The 14989-nt window shown below is 46.0% G+C and overlaps 1 long non-coding RNA gene across 1 annotated transcript; it reads right to left on the reverse strand.

Moving 5' to 3' along the window:
* Window positions 1-8932: 8932 nt before the first annotated feature.
* On the reverse strand, window positions 8933-12801 carry LOC125510830. Its single transcript, XR_007284764.1, has 2 exons — window positions 12280-12801; window positions 8933-11155 (listed from the first exon to the last, which is right to left on the reverse strand). It is a non-coding gene; the product is annotated as an uncharacterized LOC125510830 (long non-coding RNA).
* Between the last annotated feature and the right edge of the window lie 2188 nt (window positions 12802-14989).

A 14989-nucleotide genomic window follows, 5' to 3' on the forward strand; every position in this document is an offset into this window, starting at 1 on the left:
GATATCTCGAGGAGGGTGCATGTGGCGGGTAGGGCGATGCTACCGACAAATATGCTCAATGCTGCAACCGGTGCTATGCGGAGTCTGCACGACGGTGTTCTTTCTTTGGAGAAGCGGCGTCTCAGAGAGAATGATGTGGCATACCCGGTTTTCATGGCCAAGGTGCCAGAGGGCAAGGGCTTTGTGGATGGTGACATCGGGGGTACGATCGTCCTGCGGTTTGATGACATCTTTGCTATGTTTAACCTTAATCCGCTGCACTACACCTTCGTTCGGCTGTTTTCGGTGAGTATGGAGATGTGGGTCATTAGAGACAAGACCTCGGACATCGTGATAGTCGACCCCTTCTACATGCATGCCAAGCTCTTGAGCACCGCTGGGGACCGCCAAGTCGCGAGTTCACACCTCGAAGGCGTCATTCTGGCCAACCCAGATAAGGATTACTTCCTTGTGGCTTACTTTCCCGAGTAAGTCATCCCTTAACCGCCCCGTAACATATAATTTCTTAGATTTCGATCGTTCTTTTTTTCTAACATTCCATGTTCTGTGCAGTGACACACATTGCACACTCATCCTCTTAAGCCCGAAATATTCCATGGCCACGTATTTCGACCCAAATCGTTACTTCAAGATAGACTACACAAATATCAAGAAAGTTCTTGATGATGTTCTCCCCGGCTATGCCAAATCTGGAGGCACCTTGAGGAGGCCAATTTGTAGGTACGGCAAGCACGTGTTCGCCCACAATACGACGTTCTGCTGCGTCAAGCAGCCGCCTGGCGATCAGAAGGATGCCTACTACGCCCTCCATCACATGCGGGCGATCGTAAGGGACCTTCATCACCTTCTGCTACCAGATAATCTCAAATATTGGGCCGCGAGCTTGTCGGCAATCCAGGACGCGGACATCAGACAAGAATTCTTTCGCATCCAGTCGGAGTTTGCAGACATCATCCATCAAGATGTCCTTCATACCTTGGGGCAGTTCTTCCTCAAATATCAACCGTCCAACAGTGAGATAGACGGAATGCTACAAATGTAGGCTGACAACGCCCGCGATTTCATGACCATCACGATAGACGGCGGCTTCATCCACGCTCCTGTCCCATGAGTCGAGTCGAAAGTAGTGATTTGTAGTTCTGAAACATTGATTGGCTCATGTTGTAATTAAACTTTAATGAGTTGTATGTCTCATTGGTTTGGACAGTCATTCAACTTAGATGTAATCGATGCTATTTATTAGTAGGACCATGAATCGTGCTATTAATGTCTTGCTTTTCTCTTCCGTTCCTTTTGTTGCATACTAATACATTGCTTATGTATGTATTGTCTGTTGTTTGGCTTGTGCATAGAGATGACGTCGTATGTCGTGTACAAGGGTAAGATTCCCTGAGTCTACGACGACTGGGAGGAGTGTCGGCGACAGGTTCACCGTTTCAGCGGTAACAGTTACAAAGGGTACACTACTAGGGCGGAGGCGGAATCTAGATATGCCCGCTATCTAGCGGGAGAGAGGAGAGAGTGTTGGAGGAACCGGATGAAGACCAGTTTCATCGCGATGATGCTCATCGTGATGACCGCAGCTCTCTTCTATGTGATGTTAGTTTAGATGATCGATATCGACTTGTAATGTGAAGACAAACTCGATACTCGCGGTCTCGGGACTTGTAATGTTTTATCTTTGTTCGGTCTTTTGAATTCGGAGACTAATATGATGAATTGTATTCGGAGACTAATCTTCTATTGTATTCGATGAATCTGCTGTTGCTGTGTGCTGCTATCTATATTCTGTCAAATAATATATTTTGTAACCTGTGCAAAAATCAGAAAAGTAAAAAAAACCTAATATTTATACTAATGGCGCATCACTACAGAGTGCGCCATTAGTATGCTAAAGTATACTAATGGCGCATCACCCAACAGTGCGCCATTAGTATGCCAAAGCACATGGTTAAATATGGCCCCCTGGGAGGCATACTAATGGCGCATGGTGTTCTATACTAATGGCACACTGCACGATGCGCCATTAGTATACCAGATACTAATGGCGCACCGGTGGTGCGCCATTAGTAAGAAATACTAGTGGCGTGATACAAATGGCGCACCAGTAGTGCGCCATTAGTAGGCAAAACCGGTGCGCCATTAGTAGCCCTTTTCCTAGTAGTGCAAACAGGGGTCTCATGACCCATCATTCAGAGCATACAAGCATCGGAAGCATTACATGTCTGGGTACAGACAACTACAAAAGGAAAAGACTAAGAAGCCTGACTAAACACGACCCTCCCAAGGGTACAAGATCGTAGCTGGGATACAAGCTACCCGTTGAAGTCACTAGTGTAACCAACTACAAAACATAAATAAGCAAACGTGATTACGAAGGTACTCAGCAAGTCTTACATCAGAACTATCTACATATGCAACATTATCAACAAGGGGGTGGTGGAGTTTTAACAGCAGCAAGCCAGCTTTGACTCAGTGGCTAACCTATACTATGAGTATCAGAAACTTCTTTGAGGTGAGAAGACGCACACGAGTCCACATATTCACCATATCAATACTCCACTATGGATCCGTTCCCGTCTCCCTACAAGAAGGCCATCCATAGCACTCACGCTTATCTTGCGGATTTTAGGGTATCCACTTCAAGTTGTCTATGTACTACATAAGTCCTCCAAGTTTCCATATCCAAGGAAAACAGCTATTCGAATAGATAATGTTGACCCTGTAGGGGTGTACTTCTTCACACACGCTCTCGCCACTTATCATCCTGTACACGTCATGTACCTCGGCAACCTTCAAGCGAAAGCCGGGCGAGGGTGTCGGCCACGACCTGACTAACCACACAAGTCTCTTGTCCAGGTTTATCGCCTATTCAGGTTCCACCCGCAAGGAGATCCGGCCGGGGTGTCGCTCACGGCCCCAAACGATGTGAGCAGGGTTCCCAAGCCCACCATCCGGGTGCCACTCGGTACACCGTGCCACGGTGCCTAGTCTGTCCCAAGCCCGTCCCGTCGGACACCACCTGGTAGACAAGTAGCACTACCTACAAACGCCAGAAACTAGTTGCAACTCCTGGACAGAGATCAAGTGGATTAATAAGCCGAGAGGGGCCGGATAACCGGAACCCAATGTGTGGTAGTAACCAGACTTGGATAACATACACAGAACTCAGTGCATAGGGACGGTTCCAATGAGACAACCCACCATGTACTCCTACATGGCCTCTCATCGCTACCTTTACCAAAACGTGTTCACACTTAGCCTTCATCGGTAGGACATGTTCACCACTCCGATTCATTCCCGATGAATCAGACTTGACACAACTCTAAGCATAGCTGGCATAAAGAAAACAAGCATGGATGAGCAGGCACATCAAGGCTCAAGCAACTCCTACTCATGCTAGTGGGTTTCAACTATTTACTGTGGCAATGACAGGTCATGCAGAGGAATGGGTTCAACTACCGCGGCAGAAAGTAGCAGTTTGAATCGTTGTTGTCCTAATGCAGTATAGGGAGCACGAGCGAGAGAGTGGGATTTATCGAAATGCTCAAGGGGGTTTGCTTGCCTGATAGAACGACGAAGGGGTACAGCTCCTCTGACAGGTACTCGGGAACACCTTCCGGAGTGGAACCTATCGAGAAGAAACGGTGCCGGCGATCAACACACAAAAAAATGCAACAAAATGATGCATGAACATGACATGTGCAAATTCTAGTGTTTGGGCTAACGCAAGATGCTACCAAGTTGGTTGAAGCCCATTTGAATCAAAGATTCAAATGCAATTCAAAATGAAGCATTTAAAATGCCCATATTATGTTTTCACTTATACAGCATGTATAAGTTGGTTTTTCATGCATGTAACTGACATAAATGGATTCCTTACATTTTTTTGATAATTTTTCATATATAACTTATTTCATTCTGAGCTACGGTTGAATTATTATGATTTTTTTGAAGTTTAGGCAATATTCTGGAATTTCCTGAGTTAAAATAATTCCAGAAAAAGAATAACTGTGCTAGCACTACGTCAGCATGACGTAAGCGAGTCAACGGGGCTGAACAGGTCAAACCTGACCAGTGGGTCCCACTGGTCAGTGACCCAGTCAACTAACTAAGTTAGTTAGTCCTAACTAACTGGGCAGGGCCCACTAGTCAGGGACTGTAGTAGCTAACCTAGTTAGTTAATTAGTGCTAACTATAGTAATTAGTCGGGCGGGGCCCGCAAGTCAGTGAGAGAGGGGGGGGAGGTCAAACTGGGTTGTGGGGTCAACCCACGCCGGTCAAAGGTCAGCGGTCGCCGGCGTTTAGCCGCCGGCGAGTCCAAACACGGCGGTGCGCTGCGGGTTTTGCCTACAGGGGGCTATTTGGCGCACGGAGTGCAGCTACGGGGTGCGGACGCTCGTTCGCATCCAGTCGTGGTGGTGGCGCGGCCGGGGAGCGGCCGGAGTGGCGCCGGCGACGACGAGTGCGGCGGCCGGAGCTCGGGTGCGCGCGGGGTTAGCATTGCGGGGTGCAAGCGGGCAAGGGAAGGCGCTAACGAGGCTCAGCGCGGGGCAGCGAGCTCGGTGGACACGCGTCTGGGACCAAATGGTCACCGGAGCGTTGCCGCCGACGAGCTCGGGTGGCGGCGCGGATCGGTCGACAAGGGGGCGACGGCTGTGGGGCGTAAACGAGCTCGGGAAGAGGGGGAACAGACGCAGAATCTCACAGTGGAGGCGACGGAATGGTCAGCGGGCTCGGGGATGAGTCGGAGACGACGGACGGCGCCGGCGATCTCAGCGACCGAGAGGTTGAAGACGATGGTGATGACGTCGCTATGGTGCGCCCCGGCTGGCTTGGCTCGGTGGAGATGACGAAGACGACATCGTGGAGCTGCTGGGCATGTCCAGGGGGCGAGGGGGAGGCAGTGGCCGCGGCAACGGCGAGCGGTGGCGTCGGCTGCGCTCGGGTGCGTGCGAGAGAGGGTGACGGAGGAGAGGAGAAGCACGGGGGAGAGTGAGAGGGGGTCGGGGAGGCTGCATGGCATCTCCAGGGGCGTCTAGAGGGAGGCGGCAAGCAGGAGGTGGCCGGGCGTGCGCCGGCATGCGTCGGCCACGCGCTCGGCGTCCTCCTGGCGCGGTGGAGAAGATGACTGGCAGGGCCAGCTGGCTGGGCCGGCCAGCTGGGCCGCCAGTGCCAGGCCTCAGGTAAGGCCCAGGTAAGCCTTTTCCCCTTTTTTTTGTTTTCTTTTCTATTTCTGACATTTGTTTTTGACTTAAAAATAAATACCAGCACAAAAATGTTGAGATTCCTTGTGACCAGTAGTTATAATATACCAGAGGCCCTCACCAAATTCCAACATTTTTGGAGCCTCTAAAATATTTATATTATTTTAAACAGCTCCAATTCAAATACATATGGGTTCATTCAAAAATCCAAAATGTTTAGCAAAAATGTGCATCACCTCTGGTTGTTGCTTGCAACATTTTCCAAAGACCATGAACATTTTTGAAGAGCATTTTGGGTTTATGGAAATTCCAATTTTAATTTGAACCTATTTGAATTTGCTTTGGTGCTAGGGTTTGAAACATGCCCATTTCAACTTCATTTGAAATTTAAACATGATGCACAAAGCAAACCTATAACATACCAGAACTAGGGATGTGACAACTCGCCCCCACTCGAAAAAAATCTCATCCCGAGATTCAGGAGTTGGCGGAAAGAAAGCGGAGTACTCAAGTCAAAGACGATCTTCTCGCTCCCAAGTAGCTTCTCTCTCGGAATGATGAGACCACTGAACCTTGATAAACTTGATGTTATGACGTCAAGTGACATGCTCTGCTTGATCTAGAATGCGAACAGGGTACTCTCGATAAGTGAGGTTATCTTGGAGATCAAGCGTTTCGTGGTCCACTCCGCGGATGGGATCCGAGAAGCAACGCCTGAGTTGAGAGACGTGGAAGACATCATGAACTCGAGAAAGATGTGGGGGTAGTTCCAATTGGTAGGCAACCTCTCCCCGTTTAGCGAGAATGCGAAAAGGACCGATGTAACGAGGAGCCAACTTGCCCTTGATACCGAAACGATGGGTACCCTTCAAAGGAGTAACCCGAAAGTAAGCCTTGTCGCCAACTTCATAAGCCACTCCTTATGATGGCGGTGATACTGGCTCTTTTGACAAGATTGGGCTGTTTTCAAATTCTCACGAATGATGCGAACTTGCTCTTCTGCCTCCTGGATCATATCCGGTCCAAAGAATTGTCTTTCACCGGTTTCTGACCAGTTCAAAGGTGTTCGACATCTTCGTCCATACAGAATCTCGAAGGGTGCTTTCTTAAGACTAGATTGGTAGCTATTGTTATAAGCAAACTCGGCAAAGGGAAGACATTTCTCCCAATCCATACCGAATGAGATAACGCAAGCTCTAAGCATGTCTTCAAGAATTTGGTTGAGCCTTTCCACCTGACCACTCGACCGAGGGTGGAAAGCGGTATTGAAAGAAAGATGGGTTCCCATGGCATTCTAGAAACTTTCCCAGAAATGAGAGGTGAAAAGACTGCCACGGTCTGAATTGATCTCTAGTGGAACACCATGGAGTGACACTATTCGCGAGATATATATAAGTCAGCGAGCTGACTAGCAGTGATACTCTCTCGAACAGGTAGGAAGTGAGCCACTTTGGAGAGACGATTAATGACTACGAAGATAGCATTATTTCCTTTCTTGGTCCTGGGAAAGCCGGTGATGAAGTCCATACCAACTTTGTCCCATTTCCACTCGGGAATAGCTAAAGGTTGAAGGGTGCCAGCAGGTCTTTGATGCTCTGCCTTAACGCGACGACAAACGTCACAGTTGGCAATATACTGAGTGATTTCTCTCTTCATCCTAGTCCACCAGTACCTCTGGCGTAGGTCCTGATACATCTTTGTACTACCGGGATGAATCATGAGAGGGGATTCATGGGCCTCCTTAAGGATCAGTTGTTGCATCTGTTGACATTTGGGAACCACCAAACGGTTTCCAAAGTAAACAACACCTCGTTCATCCATAGAGAAATAGTCGGCAACTCCCTTGGAAATATTTTTCTTGATCCGGGAGATTCCCGTATCATGCTTCTGAGCCTCTATGATCTGATCCGTAAGGGTAGGTTTCGCCACCAAGGAAGAAAGGGAACCATGAGGAGCTATGTGAAGGTTAAGCTTATAGAATTCCTCATGGAGGGGTGGTTGACATTGTTGCAACATGAGGCTGTTGCAATAGGATTTACGACTTAAAGCATCAGCCATGACATTGGCTTTGCCTGGGGTGTAGGTGATTCCTAAGTCTTAATCCGAGATCAACTCCAACCAACGTCTCTGTCTGAGATTCAGATCCGGTTGGGTGAAGATATACTTGAGACTCTGATGGTCAGTGTAGATTTTGCAACGGTTACCAAGAAGGTAATGTCACCAAGTCTTAAGTGCATAGACTACGGCTGCAAGCTCTAGATCATGTGTAGGATAATTTTCGTCATGTGGATGCAACTGTCGAGATGCATAGGCAATCACATGACGATCCTGCATAAGAATGCAACCTAGTCCTTGACGCGAAGCGTCGCAATAGATAACAAAGTCTTTAGTGAAATCCGGTGGCACGAGTATGGGCGCAGAAGTCAGGCGTCTTTTCAGTTCCTGAAAACTATGCTCACACTGTGGGGTCCACTCAAACCTTTTATCTTTCTTGAGAAGCTCCGTGAGGGGTTTGGCCACTTTGGAGAAGTTTTCAACGAAGCGGCGACAATAACTGGCTAGACCAAGGAAACTCCTAACTTTTTTGACCGTTTCGGGTGGAGTCCAATCGAGAACAGCTTTAACTCTCTCGGTATTTTCAGCAATGCCCTTACCAGAGATCACGTGGCCCAGGTAGGTCACTTCTGGCAACCAAAATTCACACTTGGAGAACTTGGCATAAAGGCGGTGCTCTCTGAGTTTTTCTAACACAAGTCTAAGATGTTCGGCATGCTCTTCCTCATTCTTCGAGTAAATAAGAATATCATCGAGATAAACCACGACGAACTTATCTAAGTACTCCATAAAGATCGAGTTCATCAAGCGGGAGAAAGTAGCTGGAGCATTGGTTAGGCCGAAAGACATCATGGTGTACTCATATTGACCATAACGAGTGACAAAGGCCGTTTTGGGAATGTCCCTATTTCTGATCTTGATTTGGTGGTAGCCTAACCTCAAATCCATCTTGGAAAAGACTGAGGATCCAGCGAGCTGATCATACAGGTCGTTGATCCTGGGGAGCGTATACTTGTTCTTTATCGTGACCACATTAACGGGGCGATAATCTACAACCATCCGATCCGTACCATCCTTCTTCTTGACGAAGAGGACAGGACAAGCCCAAGGAGAAGAACTGGGACGGATGAAACCCTTTTGCAAGGACTCATCAAGCTGTTTCTTAAGCTCGGCTAACTCCAAAGGTGTCATCTTGTATGGTCTCCTAGAGATTGGAACAGTTCCTGCACTACAAGAATCTTGTTAATCCATGACGGATTCAGTCTGTCATAGTAGAGTGCAAAGTCGTCATGGTGGGGGGGGGGGGGTCCATGACGGATTTGGAATCCGTCATGTATATCGCGTCATAATTTGATAACTGTACAACCTTGACGGTTCCTGACCGTCACCGATGAGTCCCCAGGCCCGCCTAGGCCCAGTTTTCTGTGACAGCCTAATCCATCACGGATTGATGGGAAGTTGTACCAATATGGATCTGACGTGGCATCTACATGGCAACAACATGGATCTGATGTGGCATCGCCTTCAGCCAGCCAGGCCCATTAGCCCATTTATTTCAATTCAGCTCATGATACTCATCCACCCAACCTACAGCCCATTTATTTCAATTCAGCTCATGATACTCATCCAACCAACCTACAACACAATCCATTACACATAATCAAACGAGCTTTCACAACACAATTACTTTCCATCGAACAGGCACATAATTTGGCACATTTCACAAATTTTATTTCACTATGTAAAGGCCTTTTAAAATATGATGGCCCAAGAACACGTCCAACATCAGTTCACACCCTTGGTAAGAATTACTCCAAATTACAACAAATATACAACATTGTAAAGACCCTCTTATTCATCAAATTCACCTCTGCTTCTCAAACTTCTTTTGCCGCTCTCACCACCAAGGAAACCTGTAACAAACAATACGATTTTGTTACAAAATGGCAAGTTGATTACAACAATAGCAATAGTAGAACCACCATTTTTATTTCACATGATCTGAACCTCACTCTAGAGGTGGAGGTAAACCTATATAGAAGTTATGCCAAGGAATGCTTGTGTTTGATTAATGAACAATCGTTTCTCATTGCAACAACACAACATCCATGACTAATCAGGAGTAACCTAGTACCAAACAGTTCAAAGACATATTTTAGAAACCACATCATCGAAAAGTGACAACTTATTGACAGCATCTATCTATTATATTATTAAAGCAAAAGAAAAGGAACACTGAAGATTTTTCAACCTTATGCTGTCAAACTTAACGATGGAGACTGGTCAGTTTATAAATAAGGTAGAAGTATATACTACATGGTATGCATCTAAAAAACAGGCCATCTACGATTAGGAACTAAATATGGCCCCCTATTACTAGAATACTCATTCCTATTTGTGAAGGTACCGAACTCCTTGCAATCTGCATCATATAAAAGTTCAAGTCACCCTGAAAACGAACAGTTAGAATCTGGATGTAGTACAATCAACAATCAAACTGGTAGGACCTGGCCGTAGGAGGCATAATCTACAAGGACATGCATCTCTTCATGCAACTCCACTAATTTCTGTTAGTATCTCCCTTGTGCCTAGAGACTAATAAATAAGCCAAGCCACATTGCTGAGCCACGTTGATAATGTAATTGGAGGCTCTATCTAAAAATTAAAAGTTCCAAGTCACGGTTCAAACTCGCTGGCCTGGGCGGCAGCACGCCGGTCCGCAATGTCGACATGCACTGCAGCTACTAATTAAGCTCGAATGTGTGTATCTAATCCACAACAAGAGAAGTTGCCTGCATGATTCAATGCATGCATGGGCATACATACAAGAGAAACATGCAACAAAGCACGTCTTTGCAGCTTTATCACTGCAATGTGTAAATTACACTCTTAACACCAAAATATACTTGCAATGTAAGCTTTTTTCTTACTAACAGTGCAAGTGAAAGCTATGCTCAACGATGTGCCTCTGTGCATGATCAGGATCTGCCATATACGTACATGCATATAGAAAAAAGTACTTATTTTCCTTACAATATTTTGATTATACAACACATTTCAAACAGCCTACCAAGACTACTAAATTTCAATACAAAATTATTTTGGCGCATGTTACTTATTTCAAAACAAAGACACAAATATTTATTTAACTTAATAGGAAAATACTTGACTAATCTAGCAGCACAAACAGTAAATCTACTATATCCTCCGAAGCGATACAAAATTTTAAACGAGATTTACTTATTGATCAAAATAATTATAAGCAACAAAGCATATCATGTCAAGTATTGGTGTTTCTTATCTATACCAATATAAAAAGACCCAAATGGGCAAATCCAAACCATCTCACCTGTCAAATCATGTTATCTAGCGGTTCAAATCGCTCCAATGTTGAGCACCAAACACGTTTAACACTCTAATTACCCACCACTGCCATTGGTTATAAACACATTTTGACTCAACGCTATCCCTTGAAATCTTCCATGTAATTAATATCCTACCATTCCCGCGAAAAAGTAATTGATATCTTACCAAATACCAACGTGCAACAGATATATCTTACCTAATATAACGTGCAACTAATATCCTACCTAATATAAACGTGCAACTAATATCCTACCTAATATAAACGTGCAACTAATATCCTACCTAATATAAACGTGCATTGCACATACATTATTACTAGTATTTAGCAATATACAATAACACCGTGTAATCTTGCGTCAAATGATTTTGTGATCAGAAACCACCTTGTTTCTGTTTTGATAAACATGAGTCAACCACATTTATAATAACTTGAAAAAGGAGCCCGTCCCAGTATTCAAGTGGACCTTGTTGTGTAGTAACTTGAATTTCCTTTTATGTCCTTCCTAGATAATTGCCCACACATGATTCTGCGAAGGTTCTGACAAACATTAGTAGAACTCTAATAAGCATAAGCATAGGAAGAACATGAAGCAGTATAAGGACCCCGTGCTTATACACGTCCAACAACTTGTAAGAAACATTTTTTTTTGTACTTGATACAAAATCCAATAATAGACAATGGTCAAGATTTACTTTCTTATGTTACGTTGGAACATACACACATCGTTATCTGTAAAAAAAAGATTCATTTGAAATGTTAAAATAATTGAGCATGTCCTGTTAAATCGGCGAAGCCATTATAGGATATTATTTAGAATGGAAACAAAATAACAATTCTTTGTAGGCATAAACTCAAACACATGGTAGTTAGAAAACACTGTAATCCACCTCTTGATCGGTATTATACTAAAACGCATACTCTGGGTTCAGATTTACGGTAGGAATATATACAGATTAGCAAAGAAGCTATTACTTCAGCAAATGGAAATCTTATTCAATATCTAAGCTGTATCTGATTCAGTGCATGAGCTTGACTGCTTGGGTATGATTTGTTCAGCCAGTGGCTGGGCCGCAGTGATGTGGCATCCATGGCACTTTTTCTCAACAAAATACATGCAAAAAAAACTACAGATTAGAAATAGCATGTATCGATAGAATCTGCAAATATGAGTTTTTCTTCATTTAGATATCAAATGGTATGAGTTTCTCAATTATAAAAGCTGGCAGGATAAATGTTCCAGGCAATTACTAGATAAACAATCAGACAACATACGTCAGACTCTCTGAATTAGCAGTGTACAACTACAAAGAAATGCTTGAACTCTAAGATGAACGAAAATTTGCCCAATACTTTTTGTTTCCAGTAGAAAAAATGAATGTGCTGCACAGATGTATAATTAGGAAGGAAGCAGAACGACCTATATCTACAAAGCACAAACAACCAGTAATGAACGAGCAGCCCAGGAAGTGGTGCTCGTGCCTTATGCTGTTCGTTTTAATGTTAGACAAGGCAGACACGCAGATATTCTTTCTGTACCAACTCAACCTGGCCAACAAGGCCAGCAACCATCCTATACCAGGAACGACAGCATCCATCCACGGAGAGGAGCATAGGGGAAGGGAGGGTACAGGACGGTGCAGAGGTACGTACTGGGTCTTGCCGACTGGAGATGGTGAACTGCGACGTGTGGAGGCTGTGCACCATGGATGGAGAAGATGGCCGCGACGACGGAGGGGACCAATGGTGGCGCGGCTGACGAACAATTGGCACCAGCCACAAGGGCCCCCGATGTACTCTGGATCTGTGGCCTTGTCTCCACCTCCTGTACCCTAGCTCCGCTCGCTGCCAGATGGAGTTGGGTCAGTGCGCGCCACCAGCGACCTTAGGGACGTCCAAATCTGGCAGTTGGTCCCGCTGCCACCACTGCCGCCTCAGATCCAGGGGTAGGATTGGGTTGCCATAGCTCGATGGGGCGATATGAATGGAGAGGGGCATGGCGTGGGGTTGACTGGGAGGGGTTTGGGCCAGGGAAGGTGGGGAGTGGCCCGGCGTGTGGTGGTTCGGCGCTGGCGCCGTCGATATGGAGCAGCGCGAGGAGGAAGGTGAAGTGGCGGCGGCGGTGGCTGGTTGGGACGAGAGAGGGAGAAGGGTAATTAGGGTTAGGCTGGTATGGGCCCTGTTAAATGGGCTAGCTCAAAAAATTTGACTCCCCGCGCTGGTGACTTCAAAATTTCCTCTACGCGCGCTCTCTCACAGTTTCAGTCTCTATTTTTTCTTTTTTATAGAGTAGCTTGCATCTAACTGACATGCGGGCCAAACAAAGGGCACGCACGACACATCATCAGCAGGAGCCATCCGTGACGGTCCAAATCGTGGATGAGGATGTAAATGGCTAGGCCTAGTTAGTTGTTTTGTGACAGTTTCCATGACATTCCCTACATGTCTGTCATAAAGGAGCTACCAGTTTGAGGCCCATTTGTTGCGTGCTAGTATGTGACGGTTTTCATGACGGTCTACGGGAATGTCACCACAAGTCCGTCATGGATTAACAAGTTTCTTGTAGTGCTGGGATAAGTTCTATGACAAACTCCACATCTCTGTCAGGTAGAACACCTGGCAGTTCTTCTGGAAAGACATCCGGGAAGTCACGGACTACTGGAATATCTTCAAGGTCTGGAAGAGGGTTGGCATTAAGAGAATAGAGTTGACGCCTTGCAACTCTAGTAGAGACAGTGACTATCTTGTCAGATGGGTGTGTAAGCTGAACAGACCTTGTGTAACAATCAATCTTGGCATAATGAGCTTTCATCCAGTCCATACCCAAGATGATGTTGATATCGGTAGACTTGAGGGCTATAAGTGATGCAAGGAATACAAGTCTGTCAACAAGGATTTCATTACCATGGCTTACACTAGGATCCAGGAGTTTGCCATTTGGATCCAGGAGTTTGAATGACTAGTGGAGAGGGCATATCACAAAATGACATGTTGTGCAAGTTAGCGTAACCTTCAGATATGAAGGAGTGGGATGCTCCAGTATCGAACAGAACTGAAGCTGGGTGACAATTGACAAGAAGCGTTCCCAATACGACGTCAGGATCATCTTGAGCTTCTGTAGCTGAGACATGGTGCACACATGCTCGTTCAATGGAGGCTGGCTTGGTACTGATCATCTTGCCTGATGGCTTTTCACGGCCAACAGACCTCTCAGACTGGGGTGGAGTATAACTGGACTGAGGGCAGTCACGTGCGTAGTGTCCTAGTTCTCCGCAGGTGAAGCAAGTTCCTGAGGGAGGACGTGGTCCTACATTGGCAAGTGGTCCACTAATAGGCCTGGGTGGAGCACGTTGCTGAGCTGGGTGAGGCGCCACATCGGATGGCCTCGGTGCATATCCAGGTGGAAGAGCCGAGTTCGGAATCCAAATCCGTCGCTTCTGAGAGCCAGATCGGGAGGAAGAACCCAGATCACGGTTGTGCTTACGAGACTCCTCATAAGTGAATTGAGCTGTCTCTGCATTAATGGCCTTGTTCACAAGAGCCTGGAAAGTATCACAATGATGCAAGTGGAGATCACGACGCAACTTAGGGTTGAGACCCTTCTGGAACCTAGCCTGTTTCTTGGCGTCCGTAGACACTTCTTCTGTAGCATAGCGGGCGAGGTTTCCAAACTCTCTACTATAAGCATCAACATGCAGCTTACCCTGGGTAAAACTACAGAACTCTTCCCTCTTGCGGTCAATGAGAGCCTGAGGAATGTGGTGCTCACGAAAAGCCTCGGTGAAATCCTTCCAGGTAGGAATCTGACCAGCTGGAAGCATAGCCTCATAGCTCTGCCATCAAATACTAGCAGGACCTTCCAGGTGATAGGTAGCATAGGTGACCTTGTCATCTTCAGCCACGCTCGCAGTATGCAACTTGTGAGTGATGCTCCGGAGCCAGTCATCCGCATCGAGTGGCTCAATGGAATGATGGAAGGTGGGTGGTTTCAGACCAATGAAGTCAGTGATAGAAACCAACTTCTTACGCTGATGTGCGGTGTTCTGCTCAATCTGTGCCAGCAAGCGGTTAGTCTCACGCTTGTTCCTCTTGGAAGCTAAGAAGAACTCTGCCATCAAAGGCTGGTCAGGAGGATCCTCATCCCTACCATCTCCGTGGTTCTTGCTATGAGCAACTGAACCTCGGTTAGCAGACGACATCCTGGCATAGAAACCAAGGAAACAAGGATGGAATTAGCATCGACATAAGGATGCGGAATGTAATGCAAAAGCATTGGAAACTCTTGAAATCCTAGGACAATTTCGGCAGCATAACGGCTATAAATGCTCAAAAGGATTTGAGACATTCATCAAAGGAATAGCAT

This window comes from Triticum urartu, chromosome 5 (genome assembly GCF_003073215.2).
Source record: "Triticum urartu cultivar G1812 chromosome 5, Tu2.1, whole genome shotgun sequence".
In the NCBI taxonomy this organism is placed as follows: domain Eukaryota; kingdom Viridiplantae; phylum Streptophyta; class Magnoliopsida; order Poales; family Poaceae; genus Triticum; species Triticum urartu.